The sequence below is a fragment of the Brassica napus genome, chromosome C9 (assembly GCF_020379485.1).
Source record: "Brassica napus cultivar Da-Ae chromosome C9, Da-Ae, whole genome shotgun sequence".
Taxonomy (NCBI): Eukaryota; Viridiplantae; Streptophyta; class Magnoliopsida; order Brassicales; family Brassicaceae; genus Brassica; species Brassica napus.
In genome coordinates, this window is record NC_063452.1 from 16355325 (window position 1) to 16368377 (window position 13053).

Sequence of the window (13053 nt, forward strand, 5' to 3'; positions counted from 1 at the left end):
CGAAAATAAGCAACCAAAAACAAAAGCAAGTTATATTTATACTTATCAGTGGGTTGCCTCCCACCAATCGCTTGGTTTAAGTCACTAGCTTGACTTGGTGACAGGGATCAGTCGGGTTGATCATGAGGACTTGTTCCAAAACAAGCTCCACAATCAGACATGTTCAACTTCAGAACTCTACTCAGCAACCCTTTCACAGCTGCTTTTCCTTTCTCCTTCAGCTCATGTGTGAGAATAGCTCTGACTTTAGAGAAAGGTTTAGAGGTACCCTTGCACTTTACCTCGTACTCAATGGAGTTCCCATCACACTTGAGAGGTATCAAAGTCGTTGTAGTATAGTGGTAAGTATTCCCGCCTGTCACGCGGGTGACCCGGGTTCGATCCCCGGCAACGGCGCCAAAACTTGATACACTAAATATGAATCTTTGCTACTGCCAAGTTAACAGTTGTGATTATAGTACTTTAGATTCAATCCAGAGGACCAGTCTACACTTTACTCTTATAAATTTCAATATCAAGCTAAGAAGAAAATGGTTTTCAATTCAATTGGTGACGCGGAAAACAAGTAAACTAGAGTTTGATTCAATTTAACAAGAAGCTAGCCTAGGGTATTTCATTGGGTGTTGAGCGAGAGCCAAACAATTATTCAAGCGCGATGCAGTGCTTTCTAGAATTCGGATCACTCAGCTGGAGCACCCCACTGTCGTGGTGGTGATCTCTTTGCTGGTCGATCCCATCATCTAACTGTCGTTGAGATGAGAAACGACTGCAAGCCTTAGAGATCAGGTCCGATCAGTTCACTTACTACCCTAATATCTACTTTCGCTGATTAGGGATACTAAGCTCATTCAATACATGTCAAGCTATCTCCTAAGCGGTTAGCTAGGCGATATACTTAGGATCTAACATCAAGTGATCAGATTAATGGAAGCCTTAAGAATAGTATGGATGAAGAATAATCAAGAATAGCTTATCTATGTTTAGCTCATATTTCAACACCCTAAAACCCCTAGGCGAGCTAGACCACTACTCAATCATGATGCAAGCAATCAAAGACATAGATCCTGAATGAAACTACATAATAAAAGAGATAGAAAGAGGGTTCAGGATAATCTTCTCTATGGTGAGACAGATGGAGCCTTCTCCCTTTACAATCCAAAAGCCCAAAAGTCTCCAATGGTTTTCTTCTGTCTAGAATAGCGTAGAATGGTAAAGAGAAACAGAAAATATGATATATCAAAGCCACAGGCGGCTGGGAGAGAAAATAGGGATAATTAGGGCAAATCCCGTAATGATTGTAGTTTCCTTAAAAATCTCTGCCGCTAGAACACTCACTCGGAACAGTCACTCGGGTTGCTCCGCTATCCAGAACAGTCATCAAGACTGTTCTGCGTGAAAACCACCAAATTGCATTGTTTTCTGCCTCTTTTGTTCCAGCTGATCCATCTCCCATCCAATGCAACTCCAGACCTGTAATGACTCCAAAAGGACTAGAAAGACTCGATAAAGACTTGAAAACCAATTTAAAAGCATATATACAAGATGTATAAAACACCATATATCACTAATCTTTCATGCCATATATTAAAAGACTCAACCAAATAAGCAGCTGGCTCTTTCTTATTCATTGAAACTTTTGGAGCTACAACTTTCGGAAGGACTGTCATTACATTCAACTTAGCAAGTCCACCCGTAACATACCCCTTTCCCAAATACATCCTATTCTTCCTAATCACGAGCTTGTCCGCCTCAAAACTTATGGCGAATCCATTTTTCCTGAGCAAAGTTTCCGAGACCAGGTTCTTCCTCATGTCAGGCACATGCTTCACATTCGTCAGAGTGACCTCACGTCCAGATGTCATCTTCAAAATCACATTGCCGCGTCCTTCAATCTTGGAGACTGCAGTGTTTCCCATCCTGAGCTTCTCATGAGTCTCGCTTTTCTGATAGGTGTTGAACATCGCCCTATCGGTGCTAATGTGGGTGGTTGCACTAGTGTCATACCACCATTCCTTGGGGTTGTTGCTTTCAACCATGTTGGCCTCAGTCACCACATCAACGAGATCCTCCTCAGTGAGATTTGCCTGAGCCTTCTCATCCTTGATCTTTTTGGACACTCAACAGTCTTGTGCCTCACTTTGTGGCAGTAGTGACATTTCCCCTTGAACTTCTCCACATTCGCATTGATCTCAATACCTTTGTTCTTGAAGTTTTTTCCAGAAGCCTTCAAGGCTGCAGCAGTTTTGGAAGGCTTGGCAGGAGAATTAGCGTGTGCCTTTCCTTTGCCTTTGTGCTCAGCCATGTTGACACTGTGCTCCTTAGCAGTGACCTTGTCAGCAGTTCGGTTTCTGGATTCCATCTGAAGCCTCATGATGAGCTCCTCGAGCCCCATTTTCTTCTTCTTGTGCTTCAAGTAGTTTTTGAAATCCGCATAGCTTGGAGGAAGCTTTTCAATGAAGCTGAGAGTTGTGAATGTCTCGCAGATGGACATTCATTCAGCAGCGATTTCATGGCAAATAAGCTGAAGTGCTTCCACCTGATCCATGATGGGTTTTGAATCCACAATTTTGAAGTCGTGGAATTTTGAGACCACATACTTCTGGCAGTCAGCGTCCTCACCTCCGTACTTCTTGTCCAGTGATCTCCATAGCTCTTTCGCCGTGGGAATCTCACAGTAGACACGGTACAATGGGTCAATGAGACGACCCAAAATGTAACGTTTGCAGATGAAGTCGGAATGCACCCAACAGTTGCAAGACTGTGAACATCATCAATCCAGTACGGAATCAGGGGCTTGTCCTCTTGGATGAAGCTGGAACTTGTCCAGCTTCATTGTTATCAGGAAGAACATCATCTTCTTCTGCTACGTTTTGAAGCCTTTGCCAACAAACTTGTCTGGCATCAGTCCTTGAGTGAACACACTGGGGACAGCCGGAGGAGCTTGAACTGCCACCGGACCACTTGCAGTTGCTGAAACTGAACCCGTCTGATAAAAACCAGCATCGAATAGACTCCGGCGAGTGGTTTCATCAGCATCATTTCCCGCAGAGAGGATAGTGCTTGTTGTTGCTGCAGCGGTTGAAGCTGTGATGTTTCCAGCGGTTGTCACAGTTGCATCAGTGGCTGCAATGTTGAGTGGAGTTGTTGTGACATCAGTGGTGTCCATGGGGGTGTTGTTATCGTTCGTCATTTTTCTGTAGAGAAAACATGAAGACGGATTAGTACTCCAATCAACAAATAACATATTATTTTTAAGCAAAAAATAATAGTCTAAAATCGATTTTCATTTTTGGTGTTTGAACCAAATCATATCGATATAAGTCTCGAGAAAAACATTTTGCAAACTCGCTTAAAAACGTTCGCAGAAATCGTTGTGTATAGATTTAGAATGTTTCACAAACTTGCTTAAGAAAGCATTTATTGAAACGATTCATGTAAATAACATTTTGATAATGTATCAAAAACGTTTCGCGATAATGCTAGAAAGCAATCCGCAAAGCGTTATGAAACAAATAAGAAACGTTTCGCGGAAGGGCTATAAAGCAAATCGCAAACTCGTTTTCAAAAGAACATAGAAACGTTTCACGGAAGTGCTAGAAAGCAAATCGCAAACCCGGTTATAAGATAAGAACAAACGTTTCGCGGAAGTGCTAGAAAGCAAATCGCAAACACTGTTCCAAAACCCGTTTTTATTAATCGTTTTTTCAAACCGATTAGAGCTTTAAACGTAAAGTGATTTTGAGTTAAGATTGTAGACGCCGGAAAACCGGACTGACATAAACGATAAAATAAAAGCGATGTTAAGGAAATAGACGAATGTAAAAGACGAATACAAGAACGATAAGAAATTGTATTCGCAAAGAGACATGGAGTCGAGATATAATATATTTCCTTAACTCAAAATATTCGCTCCGTTAGTGAGACGGGACTTTACGAATATAGAGTCTCAGGATACAACCATGGCAGACGAATCACAGCTCACTCGTGATCGCCCTATCGAACTATAAACTCTACGAAACACTCTCGTATTTACGACTTACGCTAAGGGATTTTTGCTGTTGGTTTCGATGCGAAAAAAAAAATTAAACAATGAAGGAAGAGGAGAGACGATATTTAAAGAGACGGAGAAGACCCACTTCCCGCAATAGCTGCTGCACGTGTGCGAGAATCTCGCGGAGATCGAGGGAAGTTGAGTTCAAAAAAAAAAGAAGAAAATGAACATTTAACATGGTTGAAAGCAGTTTACAAAAAACAAAAAACATTTAACATGGTTCAAAGAAATTAAACTAGATGAAAGTAGACAAAAATCTAAAATCAGTTAAGGGTATACACACACAAACCCTTTCTTATTTCTTGGACAACAGATCAAAGAGAGAAAACAACATAGAGAAAACTAATTCTGTACTAGCTAGTAGTAAGAAATAAGATTCGTGTAGAAACTTGAGAACACATTTTCTCCCCTTGACTAAGCAAAAACCACACCAGTACTTGAAGTATCGTAATTGAAGTAGAGACACATTATTTCCTCGTGATCAGGGTCATTAACGCTTATTGAAACCCTCATCTTCTCCTACAAAGGTAAATAATTGTTAAAGAGACCAACCAATTGTGTTGTATCAGAAAGTAGACGATAACTAAAGAGAAACTAGTGTTAACGAATAAGTAGTTCCAACATATGGCATATCCTAGGGTTAAAGCATAGTTTTAATCAAAATCTACCAACATCATAGTAGTTATTAATTACTAGTGTCTCAAATAAACTGTGAAATAAGCTGAACGTTCAGTAGGAAACTGATTATGGAATATCAAAGCAAATATAAGTCACAGCCAGGAATGCAATTTTAAGAATTACCAAAATAAAATGTAAGAAAACTTACCTCTGTTGAATAAGGAAATAGTTTGTGAAGAGGAAGCACAATAGGGCCAGGTGAAACAGGGCATGTGATCAGTTCACTGAGTTCGTATATGTCGTCTATGATCTTCTTGTTGCCAATATTAACCCCCAAGAGCACGAATCCTTGATATCTTGCATTTTTCCATTATCTTATCCATTCGTCCATGTACATTTTGATCATATAGACTAGGATTTAGCCATGTTTAGGTTACATTTTGCATACATGAGTCTTTATCAGGTGTTGGAGTGCCACATGGAGTTCTTGAGGACATTTGGATGCATTTGGAGCTCAAAGGAGGTGAAATAGGTGATCATTGGACGAGCAGAGGGTGGGAGCGAGGTTCCGCAGCGACGTCATGAGGTCGCTCCAAAGCACCTCTCAGAGCGACCTAGCTGGAGCGACCCCGTGAAGTCGCTCGCCATATTCATCCCGTTGGAAGCCCAGAGCGACTTGCCCAGAGCGACGCACCGAGGTCGCTCGCATCTCACACCCCTCTCGGAGCGACCTCCCAAAGCGACACCCCGAGGTCGCTCGCGTCTCTATGGCGAGACGACACGAAGTGAAGCCCAGAGCGACCTCTCAGAGCGACCCACTGAGGTCGCTCCCGAAGGCCGGAGCGACTTGTCGCAGCGATGTGCCGAGGTCGCTCCACGTCTATTTGTTTGGCCGAATTCATGTTTTCTCAAGGGCCTTTTGGTCATTTCATTATGCACGTTTTTATTTTCTAAACTTATGTTTTAATACTCTGTAAGCCACCAGGAGGAGACTATCTTTTGATCTATTGAGAAATACACAAAACCTCTCTTGAGAAGTCCATCTCTTGGATTTTGATTGTTATGTTCTTGTGTTATTGTTGATTTCTTATCTATTTCTCTACATGATTAATCTGAAATCCAATATGGGTTTAAGAGGAATCATGGAGATTAGTGAGTAATCACCTTTTGAATTCATGGGTTAGGGAGATTAAGGGTGATTAGGTTAGTTCTAGGATGTTTTAGTGTAGATCATTCTTGTTCCTTGCTAGTAGAGTATTCCTAATGCATCTTCTGAGTTGGCCACTCAAAAGTTGATCAATAGGCATTTCCCACCCGAAAGGTGTTTGATGAAATGCCTGAGACAACTCTCCTAGGCTTTTAGTATACTTTGCCAAAGACATTTGTTGTTAAAGATGCTAAGATAGCTAATAGACTTGTTAGTAATGATTGCTTTCATATTATTCAACCAAAGACATTTGATGTTTGAGATATGTTAGCAAATGAGCATTCATCTAGACATAGAGCTTGCTTAGAATTGTGTCTAGGCTTAAGGTTGATAGTTTGATTGATCATTTGTCATCCTTAGTTCGATACTTGATCACCCAAGGTCTAATCCCTATACCCATGAGTTCTCTTTTCCCTTAGTCAAGAAAGTATCATTCTGTTATTGCTTTCTAGTTTTAGTCATAGCTTAAAACTCATCTAAATCATTGGTTGCACTTAGATTAAGTGAGTACTTGCATTCTCAGTGCTTTGATATCCCTCAGAACTGGTTCGACAATCACTATACTACAACATTTGTCTTAGGAGCCTTGAAAACTCCTAACATCAAATTGGCGCCGTTGCCAAATTCTGAGTAGATTTGAACATTGAGATTTAGTCACTTACTTGAGACTAAGTCATTTTTATTTTTTTTTGTTACTGATTCTTCTTCTTCACCTACCTTTAACTTTCAGGTGTATGAACTTGAGGAGCAGGGGTCCATCAAACCTAGTTCCAATAGTAGCAGACATCAGAGCTTTAGAGAGGGAGTGTGTTAAGCTAGAAGAGAAGAAGAACAACAAGCCCACTTGCAGCGATTGGATATTGATATGGCAGATCCACCGCAAGGGGCAGAACACCAACCGCGGGCAGCTCGACCCATTGGTACTTATGACCGGCCCAACATTCTTGGTCATAGACTAGGAATCCGAGCACCGGCTGTGGCAGCCAACAACTTTGAGGTCAAGTCAGGACTCCTCAACGTGATCGAGAACAACAAATATCATGGCTTGGCTTTAGAGGACCCATTCGATCACTTGGACAGGTTCGACAGCTACTGTGGGTTGTCAAAAACCAATGGTGTGTCAGAGGATGCCTTAAAGCTGAAGTTATTCCCTTTCTCTTTGGGGGATAAGGCACGTCAGTGGGAGAAGTCTCTACCCAGCGACTCTATCACTACTTGGGATGAGTGCAAGAGAGCATTCTTGGAGAAATTCTTCTCATCCTCAAGAACTGCTAAGCTGAGAAATGAGATCTCCAGTTTCCAACAGAAGAACTTGGAAGGCTTCAGTGAAGCCTGGGAGAGATTCAAGGGCTACCAAGCTCAATGCCCACACCATGGTTTCTCTAAGGAGAGCTTGCTGAGCACATTCTACCGTGGTGCTCTTCCTAAGTACAGGGCCAGACTGGATACAGCTAGCAATGGGTTCTTCTTGGGGAGAACTGAGGAAGATGCAGAGGAGCTGGTTGACAACATGGTAAAGAGTGATGCAGTCTACAGTGGAGACCACGACAGAAACAGTCGAACAGATGATAAGCAGACGAGGAAGGAGTTGAAAGCTCTACAGGATAAGATAGACATCCTCCTTGCTGATAAAGCCACACAAGAGCAGCTGCACTTTGTTGGTAACCCAAGCCAAGAGACACCACCTGTTGTCCATGAGGTTGAGGGTTTGGAAGGTCAGGAAGAGCTGTGTTTCATCAACAACAATGGTAGCTGGTACAAAAAAGAGCCCAACTTTCAGTACAACAACTACCAACAGAAATCCTACCCCAACAACCAACAGAGTGGTTATCCGCCTCGAAACAACCAGCAAGGCAGCTATCAACCTCATCAAAACCCCTCATCTGGTTCCTCTGCTCCTCAAGAGAGCAGCACTGACACCCTGCTGAAACAAATCTTGGAGTCTCAGACTAGAAGTGAGAAGCATGTTGGTTATGAGTTGAAGAACCTTCATTCCAAGATTGATGGGAGCTACAATGAGCTCAACAACAAGTTCTCACATCTTGCTTCTACAGTCAAGAATTTAGAGAATCAGTTTGCTTCCATGAACACTCACCAGACTCGCCAGCAAGGATCTCTACCTGGAAAATCTGACCAAAACCCCAAGGAGGCCAAAGCTATCACCCTTAGGAGTGGTAAGCAGTTACCTCCTACAACCCTCACCAAGGATGCTGAGAAACTAGGTGAGGAGGTGGCCATCAACTTAGATGATGAAGTGGTGATTGTTGATGAGAAAATCAATGATGAAATCTTGGAGAAGATTGTGGAAGCCAAGGGTAAAGGAAAGGTTGGGGAAGAGAAGAAAACAGTGAAAGATGGTGAAGTTCTTGCTCCAGCAAGTGAGAATTCTTTTGTTCCTCCTCCCTATGAACCCAAACTACCATTCCCTGGTAGATTCAAGAGGCAGCTGCTAGAGAAGTACAAGGCTTTGTTTGACAAGCAAATGAGTGAAGCTCAGGTTGCAATGCCCATCATCGATGCTTTCATGTTGATTCCTCAATACAACAAGTTCCTGAAAGATGTTGTAGCTGCAAAGAAAAAGGAAATGGAAAGCATGATGATTCTTACCCATGAGTGCAGTGCCATCATCCAAAGGCTTGATGTTCCAGAGAAGTTAGAGGATCCAGGATGCTTCACACTACCTTGTGCTCTTGGACCTATGATATTTGAGAAATGTCTCTGCGATTTGGGAGCTAGTGTCAGCGTGATGCCTTTGTCTGTTGCAAAGAAGCTTGGATTCACTCAGTACAAGAAGTGTAAACTCTCTCTGGTGTTAGCTGATCGTTCAGTGAAGTACCCTGTGGGCATCTTAGAGGACCTACCTGTGAAGATTGGAAAATATGAGATACCTACAGATTTTGTGGTGCTTGAGATGGGTGAGGAGGCTCAAGACCCATTGATTCTTGGAAGGCCATTCTTAGCTACAGCAGGAGCAATTGTTAAGGTGAAAGAGGGCACGATTGATCTCCATTTGGGTAAAGGGCATGTTCTCCACTTTGACATCAAGGAGAAAATGAAGAAACCAACTGTGTTCGGGCAAGCCTTCTACATTGAAGAGATGGGCACTCTTACTGATGAGCACCTTGAAGAGTTACCACCTGAGGACGACGAGGAGGGAGCATCTCCCTCTACTCATTCTCCATAGAAGGTAACCCACTACTTTCCCTTGTATATACCATTTCGTTTTTGCATATTAGTTTTCTCTTTTTGGGTATCTCTCTCTCCTTGACAACACAGAGACTGTGTCATTTAAGTTTGGGGGAGGTACCAAGTATTTGATCACGTTTGCTTTGATGATTTGAGTCTCATGCATTGCATTATACATATATATTTGCATAAAAAAAAAAAAAAATTCATTTAGTTTGCATCATTGGCATTTCTAGGAGAGTCTAGAGCATATAGGTTGCATTTACTTGCATTGGGAGCAATGATTTTAAATGCCTTGTAAAGAACACTACGTTGCACCTGAGTAGCTTTTGCACCTCTCAAAAAGACTTGTATGTTTCGAGCCTTGAAAACTCTTCCTGAAACTTGTTGATTGCTGAAACTCAGTCTTTGAAGCCAACTACAACCTTATTTGAACTAACGAACTTAATGCTTCTTGCTCATGGTCCCTTGTGTACTGAGTCATGGCTATACACACCTGAGTTGTCACATCCTTTATGCCAATCTTATTCTGACAAACTCTAGTGGTAGACCACTCCCAAAACCTTTCCCTCCTTTTAAGCTTTCATTGTTTGATGAGTGAGGCCTTCTTCGGAAAGTCTTACATGTGCATAATGTTGAGAGTATCGGGAACGACAATGCTTGATCTTCATTCTTGCTAGATTGGGCACTCTATTGTCTAGCTATAGGTGGGGGGGGGGTGAGAGTTGTGATTATGATTTAGGAGCAATGAAAAAGGAAAATAAATAACTCTTTGTGTTTAAGTGAATTGTCTTACTGGGATAAGTAGAAAAAAACATCTAGCTCAAGTTATGAAAAGTCTTGGCCCCCATTTAAAAAAAAAAAAAAAAAGAAATAAAATATGAAAAGAAAAGAAAAAGAAAGAAAAAGGGGGCTAGCAAAGTTGTTAGGAGCTAAGTAATGTTTTGAGGTTGTGAAAAATCCCTTGTAGATTTCAAAGAGAAAGAGTTAATGTTCTTAGGATCTTTTGGTGAGAGATGTGAGTTGGGTTTGACATTTGAGAATGATTGTGTAATTGTATGTTTGGGAAAAGGGTAGAACAATGGAGATTGAGCATTGTATGCATGAGTTGATCCCTTTCTTAGATATATTATGTGCAATGTCAAGGCTACTTGTTTCGAGATTAAACCACCTTAAAGATTTTATGTTTCGAACCTCTTGAATCACTTGAATAAAAGCCTTCCCTCACCCAACCAAATGACTTGGACCAACTGACCATTTGCAAGAATTCACTTGATGCTATGCTTAATGAACTTGAGAGTTGGCTGATTTGCATGTGTGAATGCATGATGATGAGTGTAGGGATGAAAAGAGTTGAATAGGCCGAGAGAAGGTAGAGTATAATAAGAGAGGTGTACTAATGCTGAATTTAGATGTTGATTTGAGTGCTTTGTGTGTTTCTTTTGGCTATGAGCTCTCACTTTCAAACCTCTCTCCCTATGAGTTCTAGAAAGTTCACTTGTGGACAAGTAAAAGAACAAGTTTGGGGGAGTTGATATCTTGCATATTTCCATTATCTTATCCATTCGTCCATGTACATTTTGATCATATAGACTAGGATTTAGCCATGTTTAGGTTACATTTTGAATACATGAGTCTTTATCAGGTGTTGGAGTGCCACATGGAGTTCTTGGGGACATTTGGATGCATTTGGAGCTCAAAGGAGGTGAAATAGGTGATCATTGGACGAGCAGAGGGTGGGAGCGAGGTTCCACAGCGACGTCATGAGGTCGCTCCAAAGCACCTCTCAGAGCGACCTAGCTGGAGCGACCCCGTGAAGTCGCTCACCATATTCATCCCGTTGGAAGCCCAGAGCGACTTGCCCAGAGCGACGCACCGAGGTCGCCCGCATCTCATACCCCTCTCGGAGCGACCTCCCAAAGCGACACCCCGAGGTCGCTCGCGTCTCTATGGCGAGACGACACGAAGTGAAGCCCGGAGCGACCTCTCAGAGCGACCCACTGAGGTCGCTCCCGAAGGCCAGAGTGACTTGTCGCAGCGACGTGCCGAGGTCGCTCCACGTCTATTTGTTTGGCCGAATTCATGTTTTTTCAAGGGCCTTTTGGTCATTTCATTATGCACGTTTTTATTTTCTAAACCTATGTTTTAATACTCTGTAAGCCACCAGGAGGAGACTATCTTTTGATCTATTGAGAAATACACAAAACCTCTCTTGAGAAGTCCATCTCTTGGATTTTGATTGTTATGTTCTTGTGTTATTGTTGATTTCTTATCTATTTCTCTACATGATTAATCTGAAATCCAATATGGGTTTAAGAGGAATCATGGAGATTAGTGAGTAATCACCTTTTGAATTCATGGGTTAGGGAGATTAAGGGTGATTAGGTTAGTTCTAGGATGTTTTAGTGTAGATCATTCTTGTTCCTTGCTAGTAGAGTATTCCTAATGCATCTTCTGAGTTGGCCACTCAAAAGTTGATCAATAGGCATTTCCCACCCGAAAGGTGTTTGATGAAATGCCTGAGACAACTCTCCTAGGCTTTTAGTATACTTTGCCAAAGACATTTGTTGTTAAAGATGCTAAGATAGCTAATAGACTTGTTAGTAATGATTGCTTTCATATTATTCAACCAAAGACATTTGATGTTTGAGATATGTTAGCAAATGAGCATTCATCTAGACATAGAGCTTGCTTAGAATTGTGTTTAGGCTTAAGGTTGATAGTTTGATTGATCATTTGCCATCCTTAGTTCGATACTTGATCACCCAAGGTTTAATCCCTATACCCATGAGTTCTCTTTTCCTTTAGTCAAGAAAGTATCATTCTGTTATTGCTTTCTAGTTTTAGTCATAGCTTAAAACCCATCTAAATCATTGGTTGCACTTAGATTAAGTGAATACTTGCATTCTCGGTGCTTTCATATCTCTCAGAACTGGTTCGACAATCACTATACTACAACATTTGTCTTATGAGCCTTGAAAACTCCTAATATCAATCCTCCAGTGATTAATTTATCTGTTGAAACAAAAGATTTCATCAAGAAATATTCTGTACACTAAAACAAGAATGACAACTTCGATAGCAATTAAGCAAATTATGAAAGGAATTAATAAGGTACTTGTTGAACCGGTTATGTTTAAGCTTGCTTTGTTCTGCTTCTCAAATACCTCCACACCAGTGACTTTGATTGGATAATCTCCCCAGCCTACAACAGTCAGTTATTAATGCTAGTAAAGAGTACACGATTCATAACAAACAAAAAAGTACACACCAGGAGATATATAAAGTCAAAGATAGATAAACATGATAGGTTGTGATAGATCCAGATCCAGATTCAGTTGTTTTGTCTTTAATTCTGCAGCCAATCCTATAGACTTCTAATTCCAAAACAAACCACTTATTTTTATATTGTTCGACAACCAAATTTTATGGTGACTTACTTTCCGTTAACCAAGTCAAAATGAGATTATTGAAAAGTTGTGTAAGCTTTCAACTCCTAATAATATTGTTTTGTAGATAACATAGAAAGACATAGAACAATGTTATGAGGAGCAAACCGCAGTCTTGGAAAGGGATGGCTAGCAAAGTAGGCAAGCAGAAGAGTGATAGGATCAAAAGGAACATTGGATAAACGTGAGGAATCGCCATTGCTTGGCACTCAAAGATCTTCAAAAGAGGAATTGAACTCTCTTTAGTTTAACAAATACTTATTGTTAAGTAGTCTCCGTCTACCCACATGCCACATGTCCTGCATGATACATTTATAGTCAATAGATTACAGTATTTTTACTATAATAATTAGGGTGTTTGTTTAAAGAATTTTTTGCTAAACATTGTTTAAAGTATTATCCACATATATATATATACTGGTCTTCCACGAGTTAGGGTGTCGGTTTATAGATAAACTAGTATAACCTTCCGTGCTTAGCACGGATCAATTTCATTGTCTTCCAAAATTATACGATCATAAAATTGCCATGACTTATCAATA

General features: G+C 41.0%; 2 non-coding genes across 2 annotated transcripts; one reads left to right on the forward strand and one right to left on the reverse strand.

Moving 5' to 3' along the window:
* The first annotated feature begins 324 nt into the window (after nucleotides 1–324).
* TRNAD-GUC lies at nucleotides 325–396 on the forward strand. Its single transcript has one exon. It is a non-coding gene; the product is annotated as a tRNA-Asp (tRNA).
* Nucleotides 397–7149: 6753 nt separating this feature from the next.
* On the reverse strand, nucleotides 7150–7256 carry LOC125593516. The gene has a single exon (XR_007329420.1). It is a non-coding gene; the product is annotated as a small nucleolar RNA R71 (small nucleolar RNA).
* Nucleotides 7257–13053: the final 5797 nt, after the last annotated feature.